Below are 14,567 nucleotides of genomic sequence, written 5' to 3' on the forward strand. Positions count from 1 at the left end.
GAGCGCTAATGTTCAAATGCGTTCTTGACTTTTAATGATCCCAAACATGCTGTTCGGAGCTGGAGAAGTCACTGTGAGCGAGATGGAACAGCAGCCTGAAGGATGTTATAAAACCTAAGCGTTTATCGGAAGAGAACACGTCAGATCGTAAAGTGACATTATGCAACAGAAATTATACTGTTGTGCATTGAATGCTCTATACATTTTGGTATCCCTGTGAATCTTGCATGAGTGTCCGGGGTATCAAGCAACACAACACGGACATTTCTGCACAAACGGCAATGTTTAATTACCCACTAAAAAACAGCACTGTACATTTCTCACAAACAGAGCACTGAGGCATGAGTTTAAAGCCCTTTGAATTCACTTAATCTAATGTGCCAATCGTAAATAGTCTTCAAACCCAAAAGGTAAACCTAGAGCAAGAAAACAAAACAAAACAAACAAAAAACGGCTAAAAACGGCCTTGGTTCAGGTGGTTGCAGAATAATCTGTTTGTGATAAATCTCTTCGCCCAACTCAGATTAAACTAGCCAGTATTACCCGTGCTCGCAAAAGCTGTGCATTTCCAGATTTCATGTAATACTAATCTGATAAAATGTTAATACAAGGAAATTGATATAGAGCCCAGTGAAGTGTTATGTAAAGGTATTGCTACTGCATCCATTATATACATTAGTTCAATGGAAGCAGCTAAGTTTGAATCATTTGTAAATTAAGTGATTATAGGGAAAGTTTTATTTTATATGGATATTATAGGGGTTTGTAAGATATGATTTTCTATACAGTGTAAGTGACATTTCACTACATAATTGTGCTGGCAGTGGAAACGAAAGACGGTGGTTATTAGAACATAAGAACACAAGAAAGTGTCCAATCGAGAAGAGACCATTCGCCCCATCGTGCTCGTTTGGTGTCCATTAATAACAAGGATCCTATCCAGTCTGTTTTTGAATGTTCCCAAATTGTCTCTTCAGCCACATCGCTGGGGAGTTTGTTCAGATTGTGATGCCTCTCTGTGTGAAGAAGTGTCTCCTGTTTTCTGTCTTGAATGCCTTGAAGCCCAATTTCCATTTGTGTCCCCGGGTGCGTGTGTCCCTGCTGATCTGGAAAAGCTCCTCTGGTTTGATGTGGTCGATGCCTTTCATGATTTTGAAGACTTGAGTCAAGTCCCCACGTAGTCTCCTCTGTTCCAGGGTGAAAAGGTTCAGGTCCTCAGTCTCTCAGTAGGACTTTCCCTTCAGACCTGGAATAAGTCTGGTTGCTCTACTCTGAACTGCCTCAAGAGCAGCGATATCTTTCTTGAAGTGTGGAGCCCAGAACTGTCCACAGTATCCAGATGAGCTCTAACTAGTGCATTGTACAGTCTGAACATCACTGCCCTTGTTCTCAATTCTACACTTTTGACAATATACCTGAGCATTGTGTTTGCCTTTTTTATTGCTTCCCCACATTGTTTGGATGGAGAAATAGAGTCCACATAGTCCACATAGACTCCTAGGTCTTTCTCATGTGTTACTTCATCCAGTTCTATTCCTCCCATAGTGTAATTATAGTGGACATGTTTGTTACCTGCATGTAATACCTTGCACTTGTCCACATTGATTTTCATCTGCCAGGTGTCGGCCCACAACTGAATATTATCTAAGTCCCTTTGAATAGCCTGTGCTGCCAAGATTGTATCTGCTGAGCCACCTATTTTAATATCTTCTGCACATTTTACAAGTTTGCTAAGTATCCCAGAGTCCAGATCATTAATATAGATTAGAAAAAGCACAGGCCCTAGTACTGATCCCTGTGGAACTCCACTAACAACCTCACTCCAGTTAGAATTGACTCCTCTAATCGACACCCTCTGTTTCCTAGACATCAACCAGTTCATAATCCATCTACTTACATTACCCTGAATGCCTACAGCTTCCAATTTGAGGATCAGTCTTTGGTGTGGAACCTTATCAAAAGCTTTCTGAAAATCTAAGTATATCATATCATATGCTTTCACATGATCTACAGCTGCAGTTGTATGTTCAAAAAACTCGAATAGATTAGTAAGACATGATCTGCCTCGTCTAAATCCATGTTGACTATCTCCAAGAATATGGTTTTCATTAAGTTGCTCCTCTATTTTCTGTCTAATCATTTTTTGAAATGCAGGTGAGACTGATTGGTCTGTAATTGGTCTGTATTGTTACGTACATATGTTACATGTGTGAACTGCAACATTATACCCTTTGCACACGCATGTTATTGAATGACTGTGCATACACAATTTTACATTTGTTGAATATTTTATCTTTTCCTGGCATTCATTTTTTTTTTAACATTTTCCTTTTTGCTGATTTGGGCGAGGGTTGCAAGACACGACTAACCTTGGAAAACGAGAATGTTGTGGGAGTTTCTAAGAATAAAATAACACCAAACCATCTATCATTCTATCAGATTTGCCTCACTACTGCTTTTACGTGGACTGGTGTTTTAGATGTGATGAAGTTCTGAACACCTTTCATTGCTACCCAGGTGTTCATATGTGACTGAAATACAGCGCCAGGATGTCCCACCTGTCTTGTCCCATATGAGAAAAGGTGAGAGAGGAGAAGAACAAACCTGGCACATTTTGCCCGCTGTTCTTCAGCCAGTCCAACATGGATTTATTAATTTAACTAGTTAATTATTGCCATATCGTTAATAAAGGCGTCACAACTATATCAAAGTTCAATTGATTGTTCACAGTATTCAGGTATGGATGTTCTCTGTCACTGAACACACGGGTGAAGAATGATGACGACATGATTTTAAGTCTGAACCGAGGGCAGATGGTATACACGGATTCACTAGGGATTGCAGGCAGGACTAAGTTAAAAAAATGTGTTGGAAAGATTCAATTCAGACCAGCAGAATGGTTCATTTCCATGATGGATTTAATTCTGCCCTCAGAGCCACACAAATTCTGATGTTAGAATGAGTAACAACCAAATCTTTTTGTCTACCTTGTGCTGAGGTTTTGTTTCTTTAAATATAAAATTATAGAGGCCAGTTTCAGCTTAGAAGCCAGGTTGTTGTTTTTTGGTTGTTTTCTTGGCCAACGTTTCTTGCCCCCAGTTTGAAAGCACAAAATATAAAACATACATTTGGGAACCCTTAATCTATCAGAAACTTGTGTCTAAGACAGTCTGTGAGAATTGTAAAGAAATAATAATCCCCAGTGTCTGTGTGTATTTAAGGCATGATATCATTCAGACGCAGTTTAAATTATTCATGATATTCAGATGCTTACAGTTCGTAATCCCAATTCATAAATGCATGCACCTCAGCGCCACCCACCATCACAGCAGTCAGACGGTCTGTGCCTGTGGTTAAAGCACTCTTTCTGAGCCGGCTAAGCAGTCCGAGCGCGGTACGTACTGGGAGGACCTTGTCACCCTCCTGTGCCCAGAGGAAATTAACCTGTATGTAATGACAAGGTGATTAGTCCTGGCAAACAATTTCAGCTACAGTTGCTAAACACTCAAAGTATTCACTCCACCATGGGCGTGACTGGAAACTCATTAAGATCACGGTGCTGATACAAAAATTGCGAAAATTCTTCACTGAGGGAATGGCTTTTTAAATTATGCGTTAAACGTTAGCTTGGGGAGAATTCTCCTGTTCCTGGAATTATATAATACAGTAACTATCACTTTTTGTTTGTTTGTTTGTTTGTAACATGGTCTAGTAACACTATTGTGCTGAAAAATAATATCATTTTTACATGCCTTGATTAAATGACGTGGATTTTTGTGCATCACATGGACTACGAGTTTATATCTTGTTTGTACAACATTTGTACGGTGACTCAATTAGACCATCTCCAGATCTCCAGAGATTTTTTTACCCAAAAGAAAACACAATTTTTACTAGAGCGTCCCAGCTTCCCTAAATCATTTACAGTGAGGGAAAAAAGTATTTGATCCCCTGCTGATTTTGTAAGTTTGCCCACTGACAAAGAAATGATCAGTCTATAATTTTAATGGTAGGTGTATTTTAACAGTGAGAGACAGAATAACAACAACAAAATCCAGAAAAACGCATTTAAAAAAAGTTATAAATTGATTTGCATGTTAATGAGGGAAATAAGTATTTGACCCCTTCGACTTAGTACTTGGTGGCAAAACCCTTGTTGGCAATCACAGAGGTCAGACGTTTCTTGTAGTTGGCCACCAGGTTTGCACACATCTCAGGAGGGATTTTGTCCCACTCCTCTTTGCAGATCCTCTCCAAGTCATTAAGGTTTCGAGGCTGACGTTTGGCAACTCGAACCTTCAGCTCCCTCCACAGATTTTCTATGGGATTAAGGTCTGGAGACTGGCTAGGCCACTCCAGGACCTTAATGTGCTTCTTCTTGAGCCACTCCTTTATTGCCTTGGCTGTGTGTTTTGGGTCATTGTCATACTGGAATACCCATCCACGACCCATTTTCAATGCCCTGGCTGAGGGAAGGAGGTTCTCACCCAAGATTTGACGGTACATGGCCCCGTCCATCGTCCCTTTGATGCGGTGCAGTTGTCCTGTCCCCTTAGCAGAAAAACACCCCCAAAGCATAATGTTTCCACCTCCATGTTTGACGGTGGGGATGGTGTTCTTGGGGTCATTCCTCCTCCTCCAAACACAGCGAGTTGAGTTGATGCCAAAGAGCTCGATTTTGGTCTCATCTGACCACAACACTTTCACCCAGTTCTCCTCTGAATCATTCAGATGTTCATTGGCAAACTTCAGACGGGCCTGTACATGTGCTTTCTTGAGCAGGGGGACCTTGCAGGCGCTGCAGGATTTCAGTCCTTCACGGCGTAGTGTGTTACCAATTGTTTTCTTGGTGACTATGGTCCCAGCTGCCTTGAGATCATTAACAAGATCCTCCCGTGTAGTTCTGGGCTGATTCCTCACCGTTCTCATGATCATTGAAACTCCACGAGGTGAGATCTTTCATGGAGCCCCAGACCGAGGGAGACTGACAGTTATTTTGTGTTTCTTCCATTTGCGAATAATCGCACCAACTGTTGTCACCTTCTCACCAAGCTGCTTGGCGATGGTCTTGCAGCCCATTCCAGCCTTGTGTAGGTCTACAATCTTGTCCCTGACATCCTTGGACAGCTCTTTGGTCTTGGCCATGGTGGAGAGTTTGGAATCTGATTGATTGATTGCTTCTGTGGACAGGTGTCTTGTATACAGGTAATGAGCTGAGATTAGGAGTAGTCCCTTTAAGAGAGTGCTTCTAATCTCAGCTCGTTACCTGTATAAAAGACACCTGGGAGCCAGAAATCTCACTGATTGATAGGGGATCAAATACTTATTTCCCTCATTTACATGCAAATCAATTTATAACTTTTTTGAAATGCATTTTTCTGGATTTTTTTGTTGTTATTCTGTCTCTCACTGTTAAAATACACCTACCATTAAAATTATAGACTGATCATTTCTTTGTCAGTGGGCAAACGTACAAAATCAGCAGGGGATCAAATACTTTTTTCTCTCACTGTACTATTTTCAGCATTACTACTTGCCATGTCTGTTTCATTCAGTAGTATGGTGCCTAATGCATTCCTCCCAGCAGAATCATGATTTCTTAACAATACTACACAAAAGATTTGCACAGCTGCAACAAACAAGAATTTGTTTTTAAAATGACTAAATAGATCATCAAAGAATCTCTAGTGTTGGTCCATTTAATGCATCTGTAATACCTTGATGAATATGGATACTGAACACTTCCTATAATAAGTATTCAAATTGAATAAAAAATCGTTAATAGTCGCCATTCTCTGAAAAGTGTCTCAATGGCTTTGAATGGTTGCAGAGAGTGCTAAAAGCCAACTGCATTGAACATGACCCCTCATTTTAAAAATAGTTTCATGTTCAAAAGGAATTTGTGCTGTTTTCCAAGCGTTTGTTTTTTTAACTTTTAATGATACGCCAGAGCTGTCTTCCGTGGCTAGATTGCACGTGTGTTGAGACTTCCTCTTGTGGTGGAGCGAGTCATACTGATAGAGTAAATAATCTTCATAGGGACAGAGGGATATTGGTTATGGCTGAGTCTGTAGTTTATGGCACATTGTATGGTTTCTGCCATTCCCCCACTGTCACTGTCACTGTCACTGGACATCAGATGACAGTAGCTGAGTCCAAAAGACCTACGAGTTCCACTGAGCCCGAATTTACCCCACTCTCTGCAGTGTCACGTCATACACACACACACACACACACACATTTATACATACACACACTCATACGTAGATATATAAGATATGGGTATATATTTTAGTAAAAATCACTGCACATATATCCTATGTTTGTATTATCTGCAGCACCACGGTTCTCATCAGTGCTGTCATTTCTGTGAATCTCTTAAAGTGGGTCACATACAAGATGGTTGAAGAAAGCAATTTGTTTTATTTTATATATATTGCATTCATCACAATAAATAAGGCCGCTGCTCTTATCTGGTTTAGAGATTGGAGACTGAGTTTACACATCCATCCTCCTGGGTACGATAGGATGGTGCATCGCCAGGAAGTAGCAGGACACATCTTCACAGATGGACCTGAAATGGAGAGCTTGATTCCATTTTCATAGACACATCTACAAATGAACAGGCCGATGAAGGAACACCCTCGTCCGGAGACAGAGAGATGATTCAGCGCAGCCTGGCGGATCTGCTGAAGTACCTGTATTCACACCGCAGGGAGGGACAGGGCCTGACTGTGGGTCAGTTTAATATCGCCATGACTAAAGTCAACTAATTAAGAAAACGAAGGGTTGCAGGTTTATCTGAAATTAAGACAGTTCTCAAGGGATTATGGGACATCACCTTTCACACGGCTGCACAAGAAAAGTCTTATAGCGAAGCTGCCAATAGGCCCCTGTATACAGCCACTTGGTGCACCGGGAACCCCCAATGGAGAGGAGGTCCACTGCTGAGTTTCTGGGCTGCTGGGCAGGGAGACCAGCTGGGACAGGGACCACAAGGACACCCTGCTTGCCGGCAGCTGCAATATCAGCGAGTACAGACGGTGGTTGATATACGACACTACAGAGAATTTGCTTGTGCTAAATTCTCCATCAGCTCCACCACCAATGCAGCAACGGTAGCAGAGAGCAAACGTCTGGTTCAGGAGGTGAGTGAATGGTAAGATCACCAGCAAGCTCTGCTGCGTTCATGGCCAGGAGACTGGTGGTGTCTTGTAGCCTGGCTGCCTGGACTCCGGCCATGTAGGATCTGAGCAAACAATATCAGTAATAAAAATAAAGCTGGTTCCTTATCATTATTGTAATAATTATATATGATCCTGGTAGTTCCTAAAATGTTTCTCATCTCCACAGTTTTCTCTGAAAATGACGAATTGCTCCACAACCCCAGAGCTTTATCCCACACCACCATGGCCCTGCTGTCATATTTCCCATCTCCCTAACGCAAGCCAGCTCTACGTCTGAGCACAACCGGCTTGTAAGGGGGTGTTTTTTTGCATTTTATTTATGCTAGGATCATCATCATCATAAAATCCATCTGCAAATTAAAAAGAGGCGGCCGTGGGGAGGCCAGCACAGAATTAATATGTTAACTTCTGTTAGTATTTGTCAAAACTCTGTCTGCGGCACTGGGAACAAGCTGTAAGCGGGAGATAACATGTTTAGGAATATCCAAGAAAAGGCCACTGCAGTAATCAATACCTGATGCAATAGAGGCTTGCGTCAATCTCACGGCATCAGGCGCAGAATTACATTTCAAAGATTATAAAAAAAGATTTTGAATCATAAGCATGAGTCTGACACACAGAAAAAGCAGGTATATTTCTAATTTCTGATTTAAGCCGAGATGAGAAACTGTTGAGGTCTAGTGAACTAATGTTCGAATGGTTATCGGCGCCCAGGGAGCATTACCTCTGTTTAATATGTGGAAAATTCAGCTCATCCGACTGAGGCCTTTTTACTGTTGCATTGTCTAAATGTAGATGATTGTGTGACCGAGCATCCCGTTGTCACTGCCACTAAATTATGGAGTTTCGTTCCCAGACAGACATGAAATGCCAGTTCTCCCCCTGGTTCTACGACACAAATTAAAAAACAATATGCAAGCTACAGTTTACTATTAATATATATACAGTAAATATTGTTTATTTTAATTGTGTTCAGTTGTTTGAGATAAACGGAAGAGCTGCTGACTAAAACTCTGATTATTTTGTCTGTCAAATTCATCCCTCGGTAAAAGATAATACAAACATAGGATATATGTGCAGTGATTTTTACTAAAATATATACCTATATCCTATATATCTACGTATGTGTATGTGTATAAATGTGTGTGTGTGTGTGTGTGTGTGTGTGTGTGTGTGTATTCATATATATATATATATAAATCTAGAAAATACTTTGCAAGGGTTCAATAAAACCGCGTGGTCTAAACTGTGAAAAGCAGCACTTGAGTCCGGAAAGGAAATTAATATTGGAGGGGAGCCTGAATCATGGCTTAGGAACGGGTCATTATGTGCTTTAACAAGGGCCGTCTGAGTGCTGCGTGGAGAACAAAATGCAGATTTCTATGAGCACGGCGAAAAGCAAGACACAAAGCTGGCAGCGCTGTTCCAGATCTCTTTTTGTCTTGGCTGCCGAGCTGGGATATATCAGGGCTTCTGTCTTTCTTTCTTCAAGGGACCGTTGTCTCATTTTTGAAGGTGAATTCCATCGGTGCTGCTTGCAAAGTTTGTGGCAAGTGGATTCAGTGGCAAAGTAATAAGTACCTTGAGTAAATTGGGGATATATTGACTGCAAACAAGTTGTGAAAACTTATAATGGATTGAAATATGAGGGGCATGTAATTCCCACTCACTCAGTCTCTCTCTCTCTCACACACACACACACACATACACACATACATATATATACAGAGGGTTTTTAAAGACTATTTGAAAGGAACCACCTCCAAATATTGTTTCTTTTTTCCCGGGGTTAATAAAAATAAACGCGTTTGAGATCCTTGGCCGATTGCTGTTCTCTTCCTTGTCTTTCGCTCCTCTCATCACTCACCGTGTTGCTGCTCTTTTCATCCTGACCAGACCTATTGATCGAAACTGCAGTTCTAAATAGTAGACTCTCTGCATCACTGTAACTGTGGGATGTAGTGCTGGCTGCCCAGACTGAGCGCTCACAATCAATCACACTAAAACACTGGTGCAGGTGTTGTAGGGGAATGCGCCACTGGGTTTAAAGTGCTGTACCTGCAGATAAAAATGCCATGTAGCGCGCTGGGGTTAGGACTTTATCACCAGGAGGCCGAGCGAGAGTCCGGACAACATTTGACCTTCAACAGGCCGCAGGACAGGACTGAACTGTTGTGAGAAAGACCTGGAAAACAGAGAAGGAAGAAGTGTAAATAGAAAGGAAGGCATCTTTAGATGAACACAAACCTATTTCACTCTCACACTTCTGTTTAAATGTAATTGTTGGATGGATTAAAACTTGGCTATGGATTTTAACATTTCATTGATTTCAGTCATATTAAGATTCAAACATACATAAATAAATAAACAAATCATTTCCCATCAGAACATGGAATTGAGTTTTCTTTTAAAATACTGCATTAAAAATATGTTCTACATGTTAAATGATTTGTGTTACCTATATTGAAACTGCTACTGTTGCAAGTCCAAGTCATTTGACAATGAGAGCATTAACTGCGTTATTGTTGCTGTTTGTGCTTCAAAGTAACAAGGTGTCTGACCTTAGAAACAGACGGTGTGTTCAGAGCAGGCGTGTTAATACAGGGGAAACACTGCCCTCTGCTGGAACGATTCAGCACAACACAGCCGAGTAAGAATAAAACATGCTCCACAAATCCGAGACCAGGTAACAAATAAATAATTATTTATTTTAGATGTTTGGTTATTAAGGCTACATCTTGCAAGAACATCAACTTTCTACTTTGTCCGCCTATGCTGGGAACTACACATGTGTGTTACAACAGAGACGAGCTGTCCGGCACACAAACACAACCACTGTGGAGATAAAAATAATGCCTAGTTTTAATTGGATATGAAATTTGTATTGAATCTAATTACCACACCTAAGCAGCTGCTCTTAGGATCCAAACCAATCCGGCTGCTGCTGTCGCCTTTAATAACGCAGCGCTTTGTGTGCTCAGCACAGTCTGCGCATTGACTGCACAAACTCACTGCGCATTGTAACGGTTTCTGTGCGATCCGGCCATGAAAGTGCAAACGTGCTCTTTGATCATGAATTTAATGACCCGTTCAATTTTCCTCTTTTTTCCAGCGCGCTGCCAATTAGAGGTCTAATGAGATGTGCGTGTGTTAGCCTGGGGAGGTGCGGGCCATTGCTGAGCCACTTACACCCACTGAGTATCCGACTTCATGTCACAGCGATCCGAGTTACAATGGCCACTCCAGGGCTGACGGGGATGTCAATATTATAAGCTGTTTCAGGGGGACTGGGAGTGTTTGACAGGTATAGTGTCCACAGTCTTGGAAGTGGGACCAGGGAGCGAGGACCCCCCAACTGAATTAAGTTCCAGAAGCGGCTTAATTAAAGAGTTAAAGAGCAGTGTTTCTTGACCTGGACTCCATCGCAATCAGTCGTTTTCAAATCAGTCTCCATGCAAAGCAGTTTGTTTAACCCAGCTGGAAATAATGTTCAGTAATCATTTGCCATTGCAATGCAGTCCTATAGCTGATATGTCACATATGCTGACCAGTGGAGGGGACAGTACAGAAGTACACAAAGACCTGGCTGCTTCTGACTTCATTTGCGGGACGCAGTGGCTTGAACGAAGCTTCCTTGCTTCTGTTCCCATTGCCTCTCGGATATCTTTCCAGGAGCGATGAACAAAAGAGAAAGGGTGTTTAGATTTTCTCTCATTATCCTCCATTAAAATATATATTTTTTAGGGGAAAACAAGCACTCCCAGCCATCAGGGCAACTGTGTTGTCATCCTGCAACCCAGAAGTTACAAGTGATTGAGTTCCTTAACGTATAAACTGTTCAACACAGAATAAACAAATAACAGAGTGAAGTAAATCTGTTATATAAATATAAATACTTAACAACTTGTAGCAGAAGAATGAACCTCACACTTACTGTTATGTTTGTCCCACTGTTTCATTAGAGACTCTGTCTTCGACACACCTGTGACTGACAGGCCTGTGACTCAAAGCTTGTTGTGTCTTTCCTCAGCCGGCAACGAGGTGATTTCAGCTCCATACAATCCCGGCCGTCAGTGGACAAGTATGTGGCAGAACCTGCAGCTGCTCTGAGACGCTGCCCGGCGACAGGTGATGAAGCACGATGGGAGAGAAGCTCAGACTCAGTTATGTGTGAAACGTTGTTTGTCAGCACCACGACCATGCATGTTTTTCTCCAAAGAGAATTGCTTAACTCAATTGCGCAGGATGTATAAGTATTTATAAAAAGGAGAACAAGCACAAGAACATGTGGAAAGAAGAAGCGATTTAAGTAGAGTACAGACCTCCAAAATGATTATAAATGTGTGTTTTACTTTCTTAAACCATGCGGAGCAGATCTGAAGTAATCCATTTCATACAACTTTTACCACTGCCCTAAGTTCAGACCTATTTTTCCTAATACGAAACACACACACACACATGCAAAGAAGTGGAGAACTGTCCCGTACATCTTCCAGGTTGCTTGTCTAGGAGTTAATGAAAGCAAATTATAGTTTTCCTCTATTTTCTTCTTTATGGCGGCCCAGGGAGGCTTGTCTCTCATCTGTAGAAGGAGGGGCAGTAAAGTTAATGTGACGTTACAGTTTTATGAATGCCCTGAGTGAGTGTGGGGAGCGGCTGTGAAGACGTGCTGCCAAACCCCCCGTGGGCGTCGTGTGCCAGCTGTCAGCGGGTGCACGTCCACCACGGGCCGCGAGAAAGTGTCCTTCCATCCCTCCCATCGAGCCTGAGGGCAAAGTCTCACTGACAGACTGTCCCAAACGACCAGAAGGACAACGATCCAGTGGACCGGCCACAGCAGTCATGAATCTGATATCTGTGCGTGTGGTTATATCATTGTTATGATTATTACACGTTCATTTGGGCAGGTTGTTATTGTTATGTTTACAGAAGTGACCAAGTGACACCACAGGAAGCTTTGACACAAATGTAGAAACAGCACAATTAATAAGTAACACAGCCAAACAAAATATGCTACAAGATACAGCAACTGAGTAACAAAAAGGTGTAGGTTCATAAGTCAAGATGCTGGAAATATCTTTAAAGCTATACCTATCTGAATAATTTAATTAAATAACAACTTTAAAAAGGGCTTATGTTATCCGTGGTTTGGCATCAATGGGCATGTTGTCAGCGCTAAATTCTGACCAGTAATATTTAAAATCACATTAATGAAATGCCCGTCACACAATTTAAAGGCATTTCCATTGCGCCGCAGCAAACTTTTAACAAAAGGTTACTTGTCTCTGGGGAGAACAGTAATTTCTGTTTTGAAGACTAAAGCGATTCCCGGCACAGATGCTCACACGGCCCGTCAATCACCGTGGTCCAGAGGCCTTCATCAAAACAGACACGAGAGAAGTGCGTACCTTCAGAGGAGCCTTTCTACATGACATTTACAGACACTGAGGGCTCGAGACTGGTATTAGTCCCCCAGAAAGAGGGTGAGGCATGGCAATTTCAGCCTTTGAAAAGACAAGCTTGAATGCCTTGTACAAGTGGTGGAAAAAAATCACCCAGATATTTTGACTAGAGACAAATATGACACATTAGCCCAGCTTGCTCATAATTGCATTTAACAGAATACGTCTCCATTTATTTACGAAGTCTCAGTAAACACTTGCAGCAGTATTTCCCACTGGTGGAACTCAGATCTCGTGGTCATTGTGCCCCTTGTGCATCCAGATCCTTTTCTATTGCACAAATGCTTTGACGAAAGTTATCTGTGGCTTTGAAAAAAGAAAGGAATTAGTCTGAATTTGGTTTGCGCCTCACACACTGCTGTGGCGAATATGAGGGATATTACAGCCAATGGAACTAAAGAGTTGATTGCAAAGGAACGTCTAAAACCACATTAAACTGCTTTCAAAGGGGCTGATGTAAAATGTATAATGCATCCCTTCTGCACCTCGGACAATAGAAATGACTTGTTTTTGCAAATCAGGCTTCAGAAATGTACCTGACCTGAGAACCCTCTCACCCGAAATGCCAAAGAAACACAATGACTTTCTGAAGAAAACCGTTTTGACTGAGAGGTTAATGTAAAAGAATTTCAGATTGATGGGATGTTTCCTTTAGAAGAGGCTGTATTGTGATGCGTTTTCGTATAGCCAGAATCCAGTGTAGTGGACGAGAAATCGGGTCAGACCTCTGTCTTAATAGTCCCTCATAAAACAGCATCATCCTGCTACAGTAGAGGCGTTAGGCAGCTGGGATGTTAAGGTATCTGTTCAACGAATGCGGGAACCGTTGATACACTAACGCACTGTATCAAGCAGAAGGACAGTCCCCGAACAAACGAGGTCCAAAGGCCAAACTCGTTAGACCCGTCCACACCTCGAGGCCTGGTGGAGAGTTAATAAATTAACACAATGACTAACATTGTACCGTAAACATATATGCTTGTAAAATAAATAATAATAGATAGATAAAAGAGCAGGGGGGTTTGTTGGCATACTGTTTTGACTGATAGTGATGCATGCTTACAATTCAGAGCATGATTAATTTTATTATGATTATCGTTGATATGTCCGTCTGTCTGTCTATCTGCGTGTTTGTTTCTTTTCATATTCTTTAAGTAAAGGCCCTTAACCCTGCATAAATAACAAGTAGTAGGTGACAATGTTTCATGACCTGGGCTGCTGCTAAACTGACCTACTCGAATGTTACTCCTGTCAGCACCCCCCACCCCACAGCAGCAGCCCCCCAACGGAGAAGGAGCAATTAGGCCGGGCAAAGGTAAACACAGAGAGCTCTCACACCATTGTCTTGAAGATAACGGGGGAGTGAGAGCGCCAGTGGACGCCTCGTTAGAGAGGAACCTGCCACGAGTCGCGTATCGAGCTCTAACACTTGCCGAGGGTGAAACAGATCCCATTTAGCACTTCGTGTGGCAGCGCGCCGGGGCCTGGGTAAACAGTAGGTGTGGTGTCAGCTGAAAATCTGCGATAAGTGACAGCTCTCGAGTTCGCAGGGACACGGGGGGGGGCGCAGGAGAAGTTAATTAGTCACGATGGATTTAAAAACTGCAAGAGCTTTCCACGGCGCTCTCACCCGCGTTGCTTGGGGAAACGTCCTCTGGAATTGATGATTTAATCACCGCCGACTCCGGGCCTACGCTGTGAACTCCGGTGCGGCGGCAATTCAAGAGGGATGCTTTAATTGTTTTTGGATGACATTATCGTAGACGTTGTGTAATAATCATATAATAATGATAATAATAAATAAATGTTTGCTCACTCTTTCTTTATAGTGTGAATATTCAGGAAAAGTATATTTAATACATAGCATCAGTTTGTCAGTGATTGAGTGTAGTCAAAGAATGATGATGATGATGATTGA

The sequence above is a fragment of the Amia ocellicauda genome, chromosome 13 (genome assembly GCF_036373705.1).
Source record: "Amia ocellicauda isolate fAmiCal2 chromosome 13, fAmiCal2.hap1, whole genome shotgun sequence".
Classification (NCBI taxonomy): domain Eukaryota; kingdom Metazoa; phylum Chordata; class Actinopteri; order Amiiformes; family Amiidae; genus Amia; species Amia ocellicauda.